Genomic DNA, 21,177 nt, shown 5'->3' with positions numbered 1-21,177 from the left:
ATAAGTTGCATGCAAGCTGTTACGGAAACCAACATCCTCTAATCGTAGACAGGTGCATTTTATTTGAATGCTGGGTGTGTATTTTATCCCACTAGTGGGGCTTGCACTCTCAGGCAGGTAGTCATAAGGATGCAATCTGTTTTTAAGTAGCGCTGTTCCTTTCCTTGTCAGCTGGGCTTATTTGCATAATCCATGTGGCATGAGTATGACTATGGACTTTTATGTTACCTTGTTTAATGCTCACTATGTGCAGTATGTCAAAGCTCACTGCAACTCACATAGTGTGAATGAGCCCTGAGCATAAGTCTGCTTTAATTTAAAAATTCAAATGTGTTTGTATTTGAGGTGCTGGATGGGGCTTAAGTGCCTGCAAAGCATACATGCAAAAAGGGTGTCTGTAAAAAAGGGCACGGGATATAGACGAAATTTTAAGAGATTATCTGTAACAATATTTTTATGGTTTCTAAATTATAATCTAAAATTAAGTATAAATATGTTGAAATAACGGTAATAAAATCGGAAAATATCATCTATAGCCATAAAATGATATTTACACTTGTATTACGCATAGGAAAGAAATTGTAAATATTACAGATATTTTACTGCAACTATACCTAACCATACTTTTACACAGCACCCTCCCTGTACCTATCCCTAACCCTTAGACCTCCCCTGGTGTTGCCTAACGCTAAACCCCCCCTTGGTGTGCCTAAACCTAAGACCCCCCTGGTGGTGCCTAAACCTAAGACCCCCCTGGTGGTGCCTAACCCTAACCACCCCCCTGGTGGTGCCTAACACTAAGACCCCCCTGTTGGTGCCTAACCCTAAAACTTCGTGGCGGTGCCTAACCCTAAAAACCCACCTACTTTGCTGCAAATAACATGAATATAAAAAACTATATATTTCTAACAGTATAAAAAGCCTAAGGCTGCATTTCCACTTGTGTGGTGCGAATCGCCGCAATAAAAATTCGCATGCGGATGCGAATTTCGCATGACGATGTATGTGAATTTAACCATGGCAGTGCTGGTGTGCTTTTCCATTGTTTCTATGCGAATTCGCATGAAAATTCGCATACCCAAACCTCATGCGAATTTCCTATTAAATACATTGTATGCGATTCGCATAGCGGTATGCAATATGCGATTTCTGATGGCTCTGCCATGCGATTTTTTTTCTGCACAGAAAAACGCGAAGGAATGCTGACAAGTGGAAACAGTCCCATTCACTTGTATTGCTATGCGAATTTGCATGCGAAAAATGCATGCGAATTCGCGATAGTGGAAATGGGCCCTAACAATAACGTACGCATTAAAAATGTTAAAATAACGGTAATATAAAAAAATCAAAAAGTTATATATTTCTAATAGAATGAATGCATTAAAAAATATTAAAATAACAGTAACATAAAAACATTATACTAGATTATAAATGTGAAAACTAAAATTTACGCATTGTAATTCTGAAAACAAAGTTAATTTAAAAAGCAATACATTTGGAAGATAAAAAGCTTTAAAATGACAATTTACGCATTGTACTCCTAAAAACTATTTTTTTATCGCTGATTTAAGTTAAAACAATAGTCAAAAGTAAATTCTAAATGATATTTGTTACAAAACGTATTCTGTAAATAAAAATGTTGATTTCACGGTTTCAGCTCCCGCTATGTAACGGGCACCCCAATTTCTTCTTTGGCGCCCAAAAGCCGATATTTTGCATCGGAGTCTGTGGTGCGTCCTTTTACTCCATTAGCCATATGCGCTTTTTTTTCCAGGTATGCCTGCAAATGTCTCTCAGGTAGTTGGTATTGAGTTAAAAAGAACAGGCGTTTCTTGTGCTGCTTTTAGTCTCTAAAGTTGGCAACACACAGCCAGAGCCCATTTATGATCAATACCATCTGAGTGAAATACGGACTGGAGAGAGCAGAGATTGATGCACCACACTGCAGCCTCTATTCCAGACACAGCACAAATCAGTGGGGCCTGCAGCTGTGTATGGCTCAGTGCCCTGCAAAGCTGGATGGACTGAGGGACCCACAACTGGTGTCTTCCGCTCCCAGCCAAAGTCCGGAGAGATTTTGTACAAGAAATCATTTAGACAAAATCACACGGCCTAAAAGCAGATTTTTTTTCTGTAGATTCAATAAAACGGATGAAATCTGCCTAAAGTCAGTCAGGACCACCATGTAGACTATGGCTGTCTTACAATGCACTGAAAGTGACTTGTAAAGGAATACAATTAAGGTGAAACTTATAGAAGTTTATTGGACTTACAGAGCAAATGGATGGGAAATTTTGCACTGCTCAGGAGAGGTAACCAGAAAATCAACAGTTGGATATCGCACTCTAGCAATGCTTGGCTGTATGGCAGGCTTGTAAAATAAAAACAGAAGAGGCGGAGCACTCCGTAGTGGTCACCTGATGAAGGCGTGGATACCCCGAAACATGTTGTGAAATCACCGGCATACTGAAGTTCCATGGCAGGCACCCAGGGTCCTTTTTCCAACTTGATCCCAACTGCTGCTGGCTACTGCAGTTTTCACGTTGCACCCCGCTGAATGATACCTTCAGGACTTTTTGCTGAGATTTATGCCTGTTTTTATCATCCATCCAGTAAGTCCATTTGTATTGCACGTTTTTTTAACTGATTAAGGCCCTGTTCAGATTGCACGCGTTCCCGTCCGCATTTCGGGAACGCGTGCGGGAGGCCGACACGCACAACATCAGACAGTGCATAGACTACACTGTCTGATGTTCACACTGCATGCGTTCCGGACTTGTGCGGTCCGGGAACGCATGCTGCACGCGTTTCCTAACAAAACGCGCGGCTATCCCATTCACTTTCAGTGAATGGGATCAGCCATGCAACGCACAGAGACGCACATGACGTGCGTTCCTGTGCGTTGTGTTCTGAACGGAACGCGCCTGCGTTCTGTGATGTGAACGGGGCCTAAAGGTTATCACACAACGGAGCGCTCTTCCTCTTTTGTTTTACTGGACTTACAGACACTGGTATTATTCATTCCTCCTTCCTCAATAATTTAGTGAATTAATACCATCAGGTTTTGGGCAATCCCGACTTACAGAGCACTCCCCCCAAGCTTCTACTGGAAGCCTTGCCACTCCCTGCCTCTCTCTACCCACACAGCAGGGGCATAACTGCAGGGAAGCAACCTCTGCAACTGCAGAGTGGGCCAGGGCTGTGAACCTTTACCCTTCATCCAATAATGGGGTCCATCCTACAGATCAGGTATTTTGGAAAGGGGGGCACAGTGATACCGTGCCCCAGTTTATTGCCACCCATGGCTGTAAGGGGGCCCCAACTATTTCTTCACTCCCTTCAACTATTACTTCACTCCCTTCCATCCTTTTTTGTGGTTACACTTAATATGGGTATGAAAATCATGATGGCCACACTTGTTTTATAACCCATGCAAGTTACCATGATGTACCATTTATTTAGTATTTCTGCCCTTCCCTATTGTCTGTGTGCACTGCTTATTAGCACCCTGCAGATACATGCCAGTACCAGTCCACCACGTTTTTCCCCTTATGGACCAGAACAGTTTTCACCTTTCACTGCTCCTCCCATTCATTCATCAATAACTTTAGCAGTACTTATCACACATAAATTATATATTTTTTTCACCACAAATTGGGCTTTCTTTGGGTGGTACATTTTGCTAAGAATTTGAATTTTATTCTACATGCATTGCAATGGAAATAATAAAAAAAAAGTTTTAAAAAGTCATTATTTTTCAATTTTCAGCCATTTTATTTTTACAATAAAAACGCGCAACTGTTGATAAAACACACACATTTTTTTTTTGCCCATTTGTCTAAATTATTTAAATTATGTCCCTAGTACAATGTATGGCGACAATATTTTATTTGGATTTAAAGGTGTTTTTTTTTCCATTTTGTGTTTCTTTATACTATATCACTAATTACAAGCCCTTATTTGCAAAATAATATACCCTCATGACATACATATTAAAAAGTTAAGCCCCTAAGGTATCTATTTATGTTTTTTGTTTTGTTTTTTACAAGTGTTTTATTTTGGTAACCATGGGGAGGAGGGGTGGTATGGGGTTAATAACTTAGATTTATGTAGGTGTAATTTTACTTTTGCCCACTAGATGTCCCCTACTTTATTCCTGTGTACTGTGTACTGTCACAGTACACAGGAAGTATTATGTGTGTGTTTTTACTTTCACTTTCAGAATGACCATCGGCATCTTGCTGATGCCATTGATCATTAGTTACAGGCACTCTGACCAGCTTCGGGAATACATATTCTCATTAACCGATTACTGTCCTATTGGGCAGCGGCAAAAATGCGAACGGGAGCGTGCGCAATCATGGCAGCAGAGTACGTGTGTACGTATATCTAGGCCCCTGAAGCTAAGATGCAGGGATGGTCCTAGTCAGCCAATTTCGCTACTCTGGAACTACGAGTAGTTTTACGCAATTACAATTCGCCAAAGTACGGCTTCAAAATCAAATATTCGCTGCGTATGCATTTCGTAGAATATGCGCTAAAATACGCAATTACGCGTAGTGTGAAACGTACTGTATGCGGATGCTTATGCCCGTATGCAGAACATTTTACGCATTAATTCCTCTGCAAATGCTTATACCGGGAACTCTTCTATGCGTACAATCACCTTTCCAATGCATGAATTTGTAAGCATACAATCGCACACGGAAAATTAGACGCGAGTAACGCATTCGTAGTTCACTACATAATACACATGTTAACTACGCATAGTGGGCGTAAGCTACGCGTAGCGATACTTCGCTACTCGTAAATTTGTAAGCGTAGTTTTGGAACTTCACCTAAAAGTATTTAAAAGACACCTAGGAAAAGTCCTAATTTAGACAAGTGTATTTTGAATACCTGTTGTGTGGAATATTTCATACTTTGCATGGAGCAAAGGATTCTGCATTGCACATTAATCATTTCTGCACTCTGCAGCTTAGCAGATTCTTATCAATATGAGATTGAGCTGTAGAGTTAAGGGGCCCATACACCTAACGATTTTCCTGACGATATACAGCAGATTCGATAACTGTGATCAAATTTGCTGTAAAATAGTTGCGCAAGCGCTGACAGAACGATCGATTTCCGTCTGAAATCAATCGTTCCCGTCGATCCGTCCGTGCGGAAGATTTTCCTTGATCGCGGGCGGGTCCAGAGTGCATCGATAGCGGCATTCGAATGCCCAACGACCGACGCTGGCTACAATACATTACCTGCTCCAGCCGGCGTGATTCCTCCGGTCTCCGCTGTCTACTACTCTGTGCTGGGCTCCCGGGTCCGGCTGGCTTCACTGAACTTCCTGTCCCGGCAGGAAGTTTAAACAGTAGAGCGCCCTCTACTGCTTAAACTTCCCCCGGACAGGAAGTTCAGTGAAGCCACCAGCCGGACCCGGAGACCAGTGCGGAGAAGAAGACAGCGGAGACCGGGGGAGTCACGCCGGCCGGAGCAGGTAATGTATGCAGGAGGGGCGGCGGCAGCGGCAGCTTCACAGATTGTGATCGGTTTCATGCTGAAATCGATTCACAATCTGTTTGCAGTAAAGGCAGCCATACGATCCCTCTCTGATCAGATTCGATCAGAGAGGGATTTATCTGCTGGTTGATCTGATGGCAAATTGACCAGTGTATGGCTACCTTTAAGCTTTGTATAGACGATAGATGAAACTCAGTCTGTTGTGATCACCTCTGCCTGCAGAATCTAGTGTGCCCCTACCCTATCACCTCAGCCAGTGATTAGTCAAGCAGATCACTTCGGCCAGTGCTGGCCAAGAGCATTGTTCTCTCCATTCACCTCGCCATGTGACATGACTCCCATGTCACTAGACTGAAGGCCAGCGATCTGGGGCGGACTGACCATTAGGGCACTCGGGCACGGACCGGGGGCCCGTGGTCAGGGGGGGGCCCGCCGCCCACCAGAGAAACCTGAGCAGGAAGGGAGACAGCCAGTCAAGGAGGGCGATTTGCATAGCAGCGGAGAAGAGGGGAAGTTTTCCCCCCCTTCCCTCACCTTGGGGCCTCCCTTCCTGGCTCTCCCCTCCAGAATTCTCAAGCCCAGACTAGCGGCACACAGATCAGCGCTCCCTCTGGTGGCTGTACAGCGGTAAGTCTCCGCCCGCTGTCAGCCGCTACGCGCTGTGCGACACTTTACAGATTCTGGAGGGGAGAGCCAGGAAGGGGGGCCCCAAGGTGAGGGAAGGGGGGGGAAACTTCCTCCCTTCTCCGCTGCTATGCAAATGATCGCCCTCCTTCACTGGCTGTATCCCCTCCTGAAGACACCTACAAGCCTTGCTGCATATACTGGGGGCACTTATAGACCTAGCTACATATACTGAGGGCACCTATAGACCTGGCTATACTGGGGAGACCTATAGACCTGGCTGCATATACTGGGGGCACTTATACACCTGACTACATATACTGGGGGCACTTATAGACCTAGCTACATATACTGGGGGCACCTATAGACCTGGCTATACTGGGGGCACCTATAGACCTGGCTATACTGGGGACACCTATACACCTGGCTGCATATACTGGGGAGACCTGTACACCTGGCTGCATATACTGGGGGCACTTATAGACCTAGCTACATATACTGAGGGCACCTATAGACCTGGCTATACTGGGGAGACCTATACACCGGGCTGCATATACTGGGGAGACCTATACACCTGGCTGCATATACTGGGGCACTTATACACCTGACTACATATACTGGGGGCACTTATAGACCTATCTACATATACTGGGGGCACCTATACACCTGGCTGTATATACTGGGGACAACTATAGACCTGGCTATACTGGGGACACCTATGCACCTGGCTACATATACTGAGGACACCTAAAGACCTGGCTATCTATACAGGAGACACCTATAGACCTGGCTATCTGTACTGGGGACACCTATAGACCTGGCTATCTGTACTGGGGACACCTATAGGCCTGGCTACCTATTCTGGAGACACACGTAAACCTGGCTAACTATACTGGGGACACCTATAGACCTGGCTATCTTAAATGGGAACATCTATAGACCTGGTTATCTATTCTGGGGACACCTGTAGACTAGGCTACTTTACTTATACTGGGGACACCTATAGACCTGGATACCTGCACTGGGAAAACCTATAGACCTGGTTACTTCCACTGGGGATACCTTTTGACCTGACCCATGACCACGCCCACATTCTGTTGCGTGACCACGCCCATTCTTGGCGCTATGCGCGGCGCAGGGGTTTTTATCAGTATAAAATATCACAATATAACATATTTACTGTTGTCAGTAAATTATTATATCTTAGTCTGTAAAAATATAACGTGAAAGGTGGGAAACACTGGTATGGGGGCCCCATAATCTCCTATTGCCCGGGGGCCCCATGAGTTGTCAGTCCGCCCCTGCCAGCGATACATCTGTACACTGTTGACCTGAGGTGGAGTCTTACATGTGTACAAGGAATTAATCTCTCAGGAAGTAGTCAGGTGACCTGTGCTCACAAGGAGAGACTGGCTGCTTCTCCTCCCATCCTCTCTGACTGCATCCTGTGTGGGTGATGATGGGATAGGGGGAGGAGTCTGGACATCTTTCTCCGCAAAAAAATCTGAATTGTTGTCTCAAGTGGAGATAAAGCGAGAGAACTCCAGCAAGGTAATGTAAATATATACATTGCACAAAGTACTGACATACAATTCATAAAATATCATTCTTTACGAATTTATCCAAATTTACAATGACATGCTTTTAAACTTCGGAGGCTGAACTGTGATGACTGATGGCTGTTTTACAGAGGAATTGTATAGACAATAAGGTAGTGTAATACATACTTTTTTTTTTTTTACAATATTCTTTTAGGAATTATTTACTTAGCATTTGCCCATTGTAAAATGTTTCTTCACCCCGAATTACATTCTGAAATGTATCACAAGTGGTTACATTTGTAATGCTGTCAGTTGCAGCTCTGTGGAATGTTTGTTTCTGAGAATTCTGAAGCCAGTGAAAATAATGCCTGGTCTCCCAGAATGCTCTGGGAGGTGATTTACACATATCTAAACAGCCTAGGCTAAGCATCACTGGGAGGGCGGGGCTACACACCAATACACAGCAATATGTAGATATCAGAAGTGTTTCTGATGCTGAAACCAGGAAAATTTACTGTAAATGTGGGTATCCTGAATAATTTACCGCATTCTGTTATAGGTTACTACCAGACATGGGCAAACTTGGCCCTCCAGCTGTTAAGGAACTACAAGTCCCACAATGCATTTGCCTTTATGAGTCATGACTGTGGCTGTAAGACTCCTGCAGTGCATTGTGGGACTAGTAGTTCCTTAACAGCTGGAGGGCCAAGTTTGCCCATGCCTGGGTTACTACAGTGCCTCTTTAAAGCGGTCCTGAACTCCGGACTTCCTTTCTGCTGTAAAAGATAAGCAACAGCATAATAACCTTTAAAGAAAAACATTTCTTTGTTGCAGGTGATACAAATCCTGCAATACATCTGCACTTTGTCTACTTCCTGCTTTCATGGAAGCAGACATCCTGTGCTTACAAATGAGATCTTTGCTGTGGCTGTCAGGTGACACACCTGAGCGATGAAATTACAACTTGTGGTTAGTCACATCTTAGAGGGAATTAGACAGGCTAAACTCTCTCAACACATACAGGGTGCATTTCTCTCTGTTTTCCTACAATCCTGTGCAACAGTTCAGGTCCATTTTAACACTGCACATCATCATCTGGTGAGATATCGACTTATTTCTATATTGACCTAACACTAACGTGGTTTATTGGAAGAAAGACTGTGCTGGTTGGAACTGTTGGAACTGTTGGTCTTTCTGTATCTCAACTTAAAGAGAAACTCCAACCAAGAATTGAACTTCATCTTAATCAGTAGCTGATACCCCCTTTTACATGAGAAATCTATTCCTTTTCACAAACAGACCATCAGGGGGCGCTGTATGACTGATATTGTGGTGAAGCCCCTCCCACAAGAAACCCCTCCCACAAGAAAAGTTCAAACTTTTAGCAGTTTCCTGTCTGTGAACCTTGTTGCATTGTGGAAAATAGCTGTTTAAGCCCCTTTTCCACTAGCAATCGCTAGCGTTCGCGCTGAACACTAGCGATTGCAATTCAGCTAAAGTACAACATTTTGCGGCGATTTCCCGACGTTTGCGATCGCGATTTTGCTATGCTATGCACTGCATAGCAAAATTGCGGCAATCGTTCCGCCGCATGATCGCGATTAGGTAAAAAACAAATCGCAGTAGTGGAAATGACCTACTGCGATTCCTATGTTAAAAGCAAACCGTAGCGATTTGGAAAATCACTAGTGGTTTGCGATTTTGCGATTCAGCAATCGCAAACGCTATAGTGGAAAAGGGCCCTAACAGCTGTTTCCAACTGCCAAAAACCATGCAGCAGCTACATCACCTGCCAACAGTAAAATGTTCACTGGAGTTCCTCTTTAAAGATACATACGGAAATGTTGTGTTTAATATAAATGGTGGAACTATTGTGCAATTTTTATTTCTTTTATTCCTTTTTTTAAAATTTGCAACAACAATCTTACTGTAGGATTCCTGGTTTGAACTTGTATTACTTTTATTGAACATTTGTTGCTTGGCATTAGTTTTTTATTCAGATGCTGCATAATTACTGTTAGCTTTGGCTATTACTGAGTGCCTTGCTATTTAATGAAATCTGTCATTTACCGTCTGCTATTGGTTTTGGGTTATTATAAAGCGGGGCATGGATTGTTCATGTGGTGTACACACTTTACCCATGAGTCGATGTGATGTTCTATAGACGGCACACAAACTGAGGAGCTTGTGCCTGTGATATGTGGATCCTCTGGGTAGTGCATGTCAGGTAAAGTCTTTATACGCAGTACACAGGCATCACTGCTAAATCACTAGAGAACAATAGAATCATGCAGAAGACTTTGTAGTGCGTGCAATCAATATGCCTGTCTTGGGTTGCTCTGTGCACGCACATTGTCAGGAATCATTTGGATCACACTATATTTCTTTTGTGCTTCTGAACCTTTAGAACTGAGGTGAACACGTAACTTAGTACCTGGCAGCACAAATGAGAATCAGAGTTGTTTATTTTGCCAAGTACGACTGGGTCCTGCCCGGAATTGGGTTTGGCACATAGATAGACAGATAAGCGCCGTACACAAACATGCAGTTTACAAAAGCGAAGAAACAACAATATACATCAAACAGAACAATTCCAAATTGTGACACGAAAAATCAGATCAGTTCAGTCTTGTGGGCAGGTTGACCGGTTGACCAAAAACACTGCCCGGGCCTCAGCTTAAGGGCGGGCCACTGATGGGGCGGAAAATATGTGGAGGGAGTTCAAGAGGCTGACAGCCGAGGGGGAGAAATAATTCCTGTGTCTAACCATCCTGGTGGAGACGGCCCGAAGCCTCCAGCTTGATGTAAGCAGACTGAAGAAGTGGGGATCAGGGTGAGAAGGATCATTGGCAATCCTTAGCGCTCTAGAACGCAGTCTGGAGTTGTATAGGAGGGCAAGTGATGGGAGGGGTCTCCCAATAGAGGCAGTTATGATGTAAAAATTATTGTGTAAAGCAAAGCACTTGTATTCAATAAGGGCCCTTTTCCACTAAGAAACGTGATCACAATAATTTCTTCTCAATTTCTAATACAGTGATTCCACTGCAATCGGACTGCAATAATTTGAGTGTATGGCGCGATTGCGGCGTGTTTGAGATTTTGTGCCAGAAAAGAAAATATTTTCACTTGCCAATTGCCAAATTGCATAGCGGTGCAAAAGCATTGTCCTGCGTACCTAAACATACTACAGGAGTTCAGACGCGTGTGCAGTTGCCCTCGGGAGAAAATCACAAAGAGATTGCACTTATGAAAATGTTTAACGTGGTTAACATTAGTTTCACCGTATCTAGCGTTTTGTGATCCGCATGCGATCGGATTGGATCGCAAAATGCTGGTAGTTGAAAAGGGCCATTAATACTCTCCTCGACAGTCTGTTCTATTCTAACGAGAGCAGCACAAAAATACATTTTTTTAAGAACAATTAAGACTTAGCTTTTACTAGGGCTGCAATTAAAACGACAATTGGCCAACAAGCTTATCAATAGCAGTTACAAACAATATAGCAGAGGATTAATGTATCTTTATAGACCAATACATAGCTATATGCCTATATATTAGCGCTCATGTACATTAGGTCTTCCCTCTCACCCTGACACAGATAATGTACTAATTCCTAACACATCAGCCCACCAAAACCCAACATGTTTCACCCTCTTTAAAGAGAGTCTGAAGCGAGAATAAATCTCGCTTCAGACCTCATAAATAGCAGGGGCACGTGTGCCCCTGCTAAAATGCCGCTATAGCGCGGCTTAACGGGGGTCCTTTCACCCCCAAATCCCCCTCGATACACCCGGGGAGCGCTTCCTGGTTGGGGCAGGGCTAGCCGCCGCAGCCCTGCCCCACGCGCGTCTGTCAGCGCGTATCTCCGCCTCTCCCCCGCCCCTCTCTGTCTTCCTTCACTGAGAGGGGCGGGGGAGAGGCGGCGATGCGCCGCTGACAGACGCGACTGGAGGCAGGGCTGCAGCCGTTAGCCCTGCCTCCAGGAAGCAATAAATCACAACCAAATCTGTGACCAAGTGTCGCAGTGGTCGTTTTGGGGGTAAGGGACCCCCGTTAAGCCGCGCTATAGCGGCGGTTTAGCAGGGGCACACGTGCCCCTGCTATTTATGAGCTCTGAAGCGAGATTTATTCTCGCTTCAGAGTCTCTTTAAAAAAGTGGGGGCTTCGTCAGGGGTCAATACATAGTGCACTATGGAGAGCACAGATGGATTAAAGTGAAATGGGGCCCTAGCAAAATATTGGCTTAGGGTCCCCGTGTTTGTTACCTGACCTTGTTGGAAATGGAAACAGGCACACTTGCACCACGCCACAGATACTCTTGGGAATGTTTTTGCCTGACGAAATGGGATTGTCACGAGAAACGTGTTGCAACCTATTTAAGTATTGCTTATCTTGTGTAATAAGATTTTATACCATGGGTGTGGTTCCTTTTTTGGCGAGGTAAGTCCACTCTTACTTCCCATTATAAATTGTTTTTTTTATATTTTTATTTACTGTTAGCTCCTCTCTTTAACAAATGATCCGCTCTTGGTGAAGGGTTGTTAGCCCGAGTAATGTCGGGTTTATTCTCCCAGCTTGCACATCACTGGGTCGCCTAATATGGTGACCTGTCTTTGTGAGTATATTTCATTTGCTTGTGGTAAACGCCACATCTACAAGTTACTACACTATATTGGCTCTTGGTTTCACTTTGCTTTTTTGTTTCTGAGATTTAGGCATTTGATTAGGGTAGAAAAAAATAACAGAGATTGGTCATTAGTGATTGAACGTGAAAAATCTATACCACTATTAAAGGGTTCAGGGGACACCTGTACTCACACTAGAGGAATATTAGTAGAGGGAAAAAATAAATCAGTACATTGCAAAGTGAGAAATTAAAAATAGAAAAGTGATCAAGAAGTGATCGATAATCACTGTAGAATTCTTTCAACAATGCGATAGGCTAAAAGGTTGTTTTTTTATATATATAGATATACAGTCCTGGCCAAAAGTTTTGAGACTGTCAAAAATATTTTAAATTAGAAAAGTTGGTGCTTGAGTTTTTATAATAGCAAATTGCATATACTCCAGAATGTTACGAAGAGTGTTCAGATGAATTGCATAGTCCTTCTTTGCCATGAAAATTAACTGAATCCCAAAAAAACATTTCCACTGCATTTCATTGCTGTCATTAATAGACCTGCTGAGATCATTTCAGTAATCGTCTTGTTAACTCAGGTGAGAATGTTGACGAGCACCAGTCTGGAGATCATTATGTCAGGCTGTTTGGGTTAGAATGGCAGACTTGACATGTTAAAAGGAGGGTGATGCTTGAAATCATTGATCTTCCATTGGTAACCAGCAAAGAAACGCATGCAGCCATCATTGCGTTGCATAAAAATGGCTTCACAGGCAAGGATACTGTGGCTACTAAGATTGCACCTAAATCAATAATTTATAGGATCATCAAGAACTTCAAGGAAAGAGGTTCAATTCTTGTTAAGAAGGCTTCAGGGCGTCCAAGAAAGTCCAGCAAGCGCCAGGATTTTCTCCAAAAGAGGATTCAGCTGCGGGATCGGAGTGCAACCAGTGCAGAGGTTGCTCAGGAATGGCAGCAGGCAGGTGTGAGCGCATCTGCACGCACAGTGAGGCGAAGACTTTTGGAAAACGGCCTGGTGTCAAGAAGGGCAGCAAAGAAGCCACTTCTCTCCCAAAACAACATCAGAGACAGAGTGATCTTCTGCAGAAAGTATGGTGAATGGACTGCTGAGGACTGGGGAAAGTCATATTCTCAGATGAAGCCCCTTTCTGATTGTTTAGGGCATCTGGAAAAAAGGCTTGTCAGGGGAAGAAAAGGTGAGCGCTACCATCAGTCCTGTGTCATGCCAACAGTAAAGCATCCTGAGACCATTCATGTGTGGGGTTGCTTCTCATCCAAGGGAGTGGGCTCACTCACAATTTTGCCAAAAAACACAGCCATGAATAAAGAATGGTACCAAAACACCCTCCAACAGCAGTTTGGTGAAGAACAATGCAATTTCCAGCACAATGGAGCACCGCGTTATAAGGCAAAAGTTATAACTAAGTTGTTCGGGGACCAAAACGTTGAAATTTTGGTTCCATGTCCTGGAAACTCCCCAGATCTTAATCCCATTGAGAACTTGTGGTCATTCCTCAAAAGGCGGGTGGACAAACAAAAACCAACTAATACTGAGAAACTCAAAGAAGTGATTATGAAAGAATGGGTTGCTATCAGTCAGGATTTGGCCCAGAAGTTGATTGAGAGCATGCCCAGTCGAATTGTAGAGGTCCTGAAAAAGAAGGGCCAACACTGCAAATACTGACTCTTTGCATAAATATCATGTAATTGTCAATAAAAGCCTTTGAAATGTATGAAGTGCTTATAATTATATTTCAGTACATCACATAAACAACTGAAACAAAGATCTAAAAATCAGTTTAGCAGCAAATTTTGTGAAAACTCATATTTTTGAAAGTCTCAAAACTTTTGGCCAGGACTGTACTGTACAAATGCACAGAGGGAGATACTGGTTGCTTGTTGTCAGTTGGAAAAAGCTGTTATTTCCCACAATGCAATGAGGTGCACAGAAAGGAAACTGTCATGATGACCATAGTCAACCACAATATCAGCCATACAACCAAAATCTGTGCATGCTAAGTAGAAGGAAGAGCATGCATGGAGGATGACAGCTATGCTCAAGTGGCTTTGCTCTACTGGGCATGTGCAGACCTTACTCACACATGCCCAGTCAAGATCCACTCGATCACAGCCAGTAGTGCAGCCAGAAGATAGGCTTTACAAGGATCAAGCAGTGGCTTCCAAATACTGAGGTAAGTATCTAACGTTTTGCCCCCTCTCCACTTCAGGTGTACTTTAGTGACCGTTATTCAATCACTAGTAGACCCAAGCCCATTTAAACACGGGCTCTAGGTCTTTTTTTAACTCCGCCGCCAGTCACTGCGCATGCGTGTGCCCGCCGCTCGCACGCAACTGACCGCCCACCAACCTCCCTCCCTGGTCCCTCCAGCTGTACATTACTGCGCACATGCGCAGTAACAAATTACCAGGGACACAGGGACGCTGCAAACCGCTGGATGCAGCAACACTTAGGTTTCATTAGGTAGGATTTGTGGGAAAAAGCACTGTCTCGTTCATAGTTGGGTATAGCCAAGCAGCATGCACAGTCCAAGAAGGTAGGGCGGTGCATGAGTGAGCAGCTCCCGGTGGTTGGGAAAGTAAGCTCACAATGGGTTTGTTTGCCACTTGTTTAGCAATATGGTAGTATGGATCTCTAAACGATGTTGGGGCAGCTGTACACATGCCACATACTAAATGCCTATCTCAGGCGAAGATTATCTTGCATGGATACAAGAAGTGATTTTTGCAGCGATTTTTCACAACATCGTATAACAAAGCCTTTGTTAACTGATATTGCATGATGCAGCCATCTCCGGTGATCACTCATCTTTAACTACCTCCCTACCCTGGTCATGTTCACAGTTCTTTTCAGCTCTGATTGCTTTGGCAATAAATTTATCAATAATTATCACAACCAAATGATCTATATATTGTTTTGTACAGGACAAATTAGGCTCTTTGTGACCGATATTTGTTTTTAGTAATTGCCTTATTTTCTATGCCTTTTAAATGAAAAATGAGGAAAAAAGTGAAATATACACAATTTATCCACTTTCATACATTGTAGCTTTAATGTAAACAGTGCTATTGTACATTAAACCCACACATTTTATTTGTCTATCCCTCCTGTTTACTGTTTATTTAAACAGTTCATATGTTTTGATAATGTCTTAGATGTAACAATTAAGTAATGCATAAATCTGCTACTGTCTGCTCCTGGAATGGGTATTTTACACTTGTTTACTAATTAACTCTGCTATTTTATTCCCTACGAGGAGGAGAGGGGTTTGCTGTCATTACTTTACAACTCTGTATTGATGTTATCGGGTCAGAGATAAATATACAGTGTTATCTATGATTTTATAGGGAGGAGAGTGCAGAGACTTATTTTTACTTCATAGGGACAGGAAGTGGTTAAACGACCGTGACGATGGATCCAATCGTTCCGATCGCCATAGGCTCCTGCACAAAAGTACCGCGATCACGTCGCACCTGTCGTGTGCCGTCATTTATACCCACTGCAGATGATGTATCAGGGTATGAGAGGGTATGAGCGTTTGTCAGATCGCGAGTCGCCTGAAGTTCCTCGATCCATCTTCTGCAGTCTTCATGTGTGTACGTAGCTTTAAAGGGAACCTAAAGCGAGAAGTATATGGAGGCTGTTATTTTTTTATTGCATTTTAAACCATAACAGTTACCTTGGCAGCCCTGCTGATCTGTCTGGCTGAAGTAGGGTGTGAATAACACCAGAAACAGCATGCAGCTATAATATGTATGCAGCAATAATGTCAGAAACACCTGATCTGCATATACTTGTTCAGGGCTTATGGCTAAAAGTATTAGAGGCAGAAGGTTAGCAGGGCAGCCAGGTAACTGGAGTTGCTTAATAGGAAGTAAATATGGCAGCCTCCATATACCTCTCTCTTCAGTTGTCCTTTAAGATCGTCTTAGCCAACTAAAATGTGGTGTATTTATAAAGCTTTAAAAAGAAATCACAAGCTAAAGACAGGTTAGCTTGAAACAGGCAATATTGCTTTGGCACTGGGAAGAATAAAGCAAAAGGACTGTAAACTCACAGTGAGGAGCATTGAACTAAGACTGAATGCCTTAAATTAGGACACTTTTGACCAGAGGCACAATTGCCTAGTACTTAAAACACTGTAAGAAACATTCATGCTAATTTAGGACAAGCAAACACAAGGCAGACATTAAGCCTTATTTGTTACTGTGTCTAAGTGAAAAGTGTATTTTTAGACCAGCCAATCAGATGCTCCCTTTTCCAGTTAGTATCAATGCAGTGTGGACAAGCGAAAGATAAATTAAACTACAGTATGAAGGTCCACACTAGGGACTTCATCAATTGAAAATAGGCCACTTTGTCAGAATTTGATTGGGCCTTTTTTCCAGCAGCATAAATTTTAGCTTAAAATTTGCAAACTCCTGCATCCACTTTAGAGATGGCTCGAACGGTTTCCTGCGAACTTCCGTGGTTCGCGTTTGCGGAGAACCGCAAACTTTTCTGGAAGTTTGATTTGCCCCCATAGTGCATCATTAGGGTCAACTTTGACCCTCTACATCACAACCAGCAGGCACATTGTAGCCAATCAGGCTACACTCCTTCCTGGAGCCCCACCCACCCTTATAAAAGGCAGGCAGCATCATCAGGCATTAGACTCACTCGTGTGCCTGCAATAATTAGAGAAGGGAGAGCTGCTGCAGACTCTCATAGGGAAAGCTTAGTTAGGCTCTTGTAGGCTTGTTAGCTTGCTCCTTGCTGATTCTTATTGCTAAAAAACACCCCTCAACAGCTCTTTTGAGAGCCAATCTTGTTCTTGTGGGGAATCACGGGCTTGAGGGGGAATCACGGGTTAGTAACTGTCATTGTGTGTCAAATATAAACTGTCAAATATAAAATACAATATGAATTCCCTATACCTTCCATTGAGCCTACATGATACATGTAGTGTGTTTGCGATTTTAGTAAAAATCAAAACGCTTACATGTGAACACTGTCATAGGGAATCATTGCACAAGCACTTTTGGGGCAATTTCTAAAATCGCCAGCACTTAAAACCCCCGAAAACGCTCATAGTGTGAACGAGCACTGAGGGCTCGTTCACACTAGGGGCATTTTTGACAGTGCTGACGATTTTTGAAATCTCCCTGAAAACGCTTGTGCAATTATTCTCTATGAGAAAGTTCACATCTGAGCAGCACGTTTCCGATCCGCTCAGAAAAGCGCTGCATGGGCCATTTTTGAGGCCTCAATGGAAGGTTTAAGAAATGCAAAACGCACACAAAATCGCTTTGTGCAGCAATTGCGTGAGCGTTTTTAAGAATAAATACATTGTATTTATACTTTTCTGGATCAAAGCTTCCTGACTAACGTCAGGAAGTGAAAAAATGCAATCACTCTGCAAAACGCTTAGAAAAGTGCTTAACAAAAATGTCCAATGCACAGAAATCGGGAAAAAATATTCTTCAAAAACCGGTCAACGCAAAGGGCCATGCAAGCGGAACGCAATGGGAACAAGGCCTTAGGGCCCATTCTCACCGAAATCGCCAGCAAAACGCTCAAACACTAGCGCTTTTGAAAGCGCTAGTGTAATAAAACCCTATGGGCCCGTTTTTACTTGGGCGATTTGTGCTAATTGCTGCAAATCGCCCAAAATCGCGAAACGCAAACACGTAGCCTGCACAATTTTCAGGCAATTTCCCGGCAATCGCGGTTCAGTGCTATAGAAGCACTAAACGCAATCGCGGAGAAATCGCTGCACTGTCCAGTGATTTTTCCGTGTGAAATCGCAGATAAATCACTCTGGCAAAAAGCCGGCAAAAATCGCCGGCGTTTTGCGCTTCTAACTGTGAATGGGCCGTGGGCCAGAACCAATAAACTCAGAAAAAGAGGAAGTATATATAACTATAACAACTTCTTTGTTAATACAAGACTGTATGAGGAATAATGACCCAATATTCCATTACATCAACAATGCAAACAGTTAAGCCTCATGTTTAGTACTACATATGATACTAAACTTGCATTAACTAGCAATGCGCTACAGTTTTTAGTATTACACTCCTATACTTTTTACAGGTTCTGTCAGTCTGTGCTTAGATGGTTTAACATTTTGGGGACTCCTGCTCAGTGTATGATAAAGTTTTTAACCCTTCCCACACTCTCCTTTGTATGTTATAAAATCCTCTTATCACTAGTGTTGACGCATTCGGGTTCTTCAAATTTTCAACCTCGTTCCAAATTCTTCAAATCAGAACCTGCTAGAGGACAGTGGCAGGGATTATTCGATTACCCTTGATGACCCCTCTGGCTGCTGTGCTCCATGTTGCGTTCCAACTCTTCAATACTTCCTTCTTCAATGCCTTAAAGAGGAAGTATTGTAGTGATGTAAAGCACGACAAAGAGAGCAGTGGCTTAAGGGGGAATCACGGGTTAGTAACTGTCACTGTGTGCAAGCAAAAATTTAGAACAAGGCTTTGAATTCAAAGAAACCCAAAATGTGTCAAAAAAACTACCCATCGCATAACTCCCAATTGTTCTTTTTTCAGAGGGACAGTCCCTTTTAGAACCCAAATTCCTCTGGCCCTTTTTCGGCCTCTTTGTTCCCCCCTTTCAGAATTGATGTAGCCATCTGTAATAATATAGCTATGTCTCTGCAAAAAAAAAGTGTTTATGAGAGTCCAAATATCGATTCCCATCTAAATTAACATATCGGTTATTTTCAGAAGTTGACTTGAAATATGAATGAAAAGTAGTGCTGACAGAAAAGATCAGTGTGGTATTAATCACTTAATGAAATTTGTACAGGATATGTACGCCCCCGGAGACTTCATCTTAGCTTCACGGGCTAAGATATATGTATCTCGACGCGATCACCGCTATGTGCGCTCCCACGCACGTTTACATCACCACCCATTAACCCTCCTGGCGGTAAGCCACGCAGGAGGATTTCTCAGGCCCTACTGGACGATTTGCATCATTTTTTTTTTGCTACACGCAGCTAGCACTTTGCTAGCTGTGTGTGCACACTGATCGATTCGCCGCTACCCACCACGCCGCTCCGCCCCCCCAGACCCCTTGCGCAGCCTGGCCTCTCAACGCCAGGCAGAGCTGTGGGGTGGTTTGGGACTCCCGATGACGTCACAACGTCGATGATGTCATCACGACTGTCGCCATGGCGACGGGAAAAGCCCTCCAGGAAATCCCGTTCTTTGAACGGGATTTCCTGATTGCAGCTCGCTGGAGGCGATCGGAGCGGGAGGGGGGATGCCGCTGCACAGCGGCTATCATGTAGCGAGCCCTAGGCTCACTACATGATTTAAATAATAAAAAAATAAACTGCTGTGCTGCCCCCTGGTGGTTTTTAATAGACCGCCAGGAGGGTTAATACACAGATCAGTGAATGGGAACACAGTTCGCATTCACCGATGTAAGTGCCTGTGACCAATGACCACCGGCATCAATGAGATGCTGTGGTCATTGACAAACAGTAAGTAAAAACATACACACACTATTTCCTGTTAGCGTACTAACAGTACGCGCAGAAAGATAAAGTGGGGGGCATCTAGTGGCCAAATAGTAAAAATACACCCTACACTTGTACATAAAATACCCATTAAAAATAACCCCTTACCTCCCCCACTCTCCCATAGTAACACCCAGAAATGGTATATACTGTATATATGTATATATATATATATATATATATATATATATATATATATATATATATATATATATATATATATATATATATATTTTGACATAAAAAAACATAAATAGTTGCCTTAGGGTCCCAACTTTTAAATATGTATGTCATGGGAGTATATTGCTATTATTTTTGTATGGGCTTGTAACTGTAGACATGACTATACTTTTCAATGGGAGACATTGTTTAACTCAAGCCCATCTACTAATTAAAACTCGCTTGTATCATATTTTCATGTGTGCTATTTAAAGTCCATTCCCAGGATTTATTTTCCTGGCCATCTGCCGTTATTTTCCCAAATTAAAAATAAATAAATAAAAAATGCTTTGAAATATCTTTGCTACTAAATTTAGTAGATAAATAAATATAAAAGGAATAGGATCGTTATACATTCTCTGCAAGGGAGGAACCAATGTCCCTGTGCTTAAAACCACAAAGATGACCACTTATTCAGCGGCATAGCAATAGAGGATGCAGAGGTGGTCCCCACACCAGCCCATCCAGACTAGAGGGGACCATTTGGGGCCGAGCTTCAACCACTGTGTTAGCTCCTCCTTGATGCTATGCGGGTAATGGTCACCTCTGCATTTGTTTAGAGTAGTGGCAATTATTACCAAAATGTTTCTTTCCCCTACTTGAAGGGTACCTGAGCTGAGTCTATTAAAGCGGACCCAAACCAAACATTTTTTTTAATCAAAATATTTAGTTGCACCACTCTGACACATACAAAGATAAATAAACTCTCCTTCAAGCCTATGAGCATTTCAGTGCATGCTTTTCACCCTTCTCTTTTCATTACTAGGTTTATACAGGTGGCAGCCATTAGCAATTCCTCCTTTCCCGGACACCACCTACTCTACCAGTTTGCCGGATTCTGTCCTGGCAATATGAAAGGAAGAAAGGGGTTCCTCCAATAAATGTAAAATATTTTATATTTGTCATCATGCAGCTGAAAAAAGGCTGCTATTTATTATTATAATTTAGAAAATAGATTTCACTTCTCAAATCTTGTATTTTTAATTTGGGTCCACTTTAATATAAGCAACTCCCATTGACTTACATTGAAAGACACAGTCAGGAACCAATAAAAACGGCTCCTGAACGGCTGACAGGACTCTGCCATCATAGAGACGGC

General features: G+C 43.0%; 1 protein-coding gene and 1 long non-coding RNA gene across 3 annotated transcripts in view; one reads left to right on the top strand and one right to left on the bottom strand.

The window, feature by feature from the left end:
- Window positions 1–21,177, top strand: part of LOC137528902 (uncharacterized) — a 165,225-nt gene that overhangs the window by 5,708 nt on the left and 138,340 nt on the right. Inside the window, exon 1 of one of the 2 annotated variants that reach the window (XR_011023498.1) lies at window positions 14,276–14,510. The exons of the other annotated variant lie outside the window; for it this stretch is intronic. This is a non-coding gene — a long non-coding RNA (uncharacterized lncRNA). Of the gene's footprint in view, window positions 1–14,275; window positions 14,511–21,177 lie in introns of those variants that run through there. 2 annotated transcript variants of the gene reach the window in all.
- Window positions 1–21,177, bottom strand: part of LOC137528901 (gap junction delta-2 protein-like) — an 85,165-nt gene that overhangs the window by 56,125 nt on the left and 7,863 nt on the right. The gene's annotated exons all lie outside the window — the stretch shown is intronic.

This window comes from Hyperolius riggenbachi, chromosome 8 (assembly GCF_040937935.1).
Source record: "Hyperolius riggenbachi isolate aHypRig1 chromosome 8, aHypRig1.pri, whole genome shotgun sequence".
Lineage (NCBI taxonomy): Eukaryota > Metazoa > Chordata > Amphibia > Anura > Hyperoliidae > Hyperolius > Hyperolius riggenbachi.
This window is presented reverse-complemented; position numbering and strand designations above follow the sequence as displayed.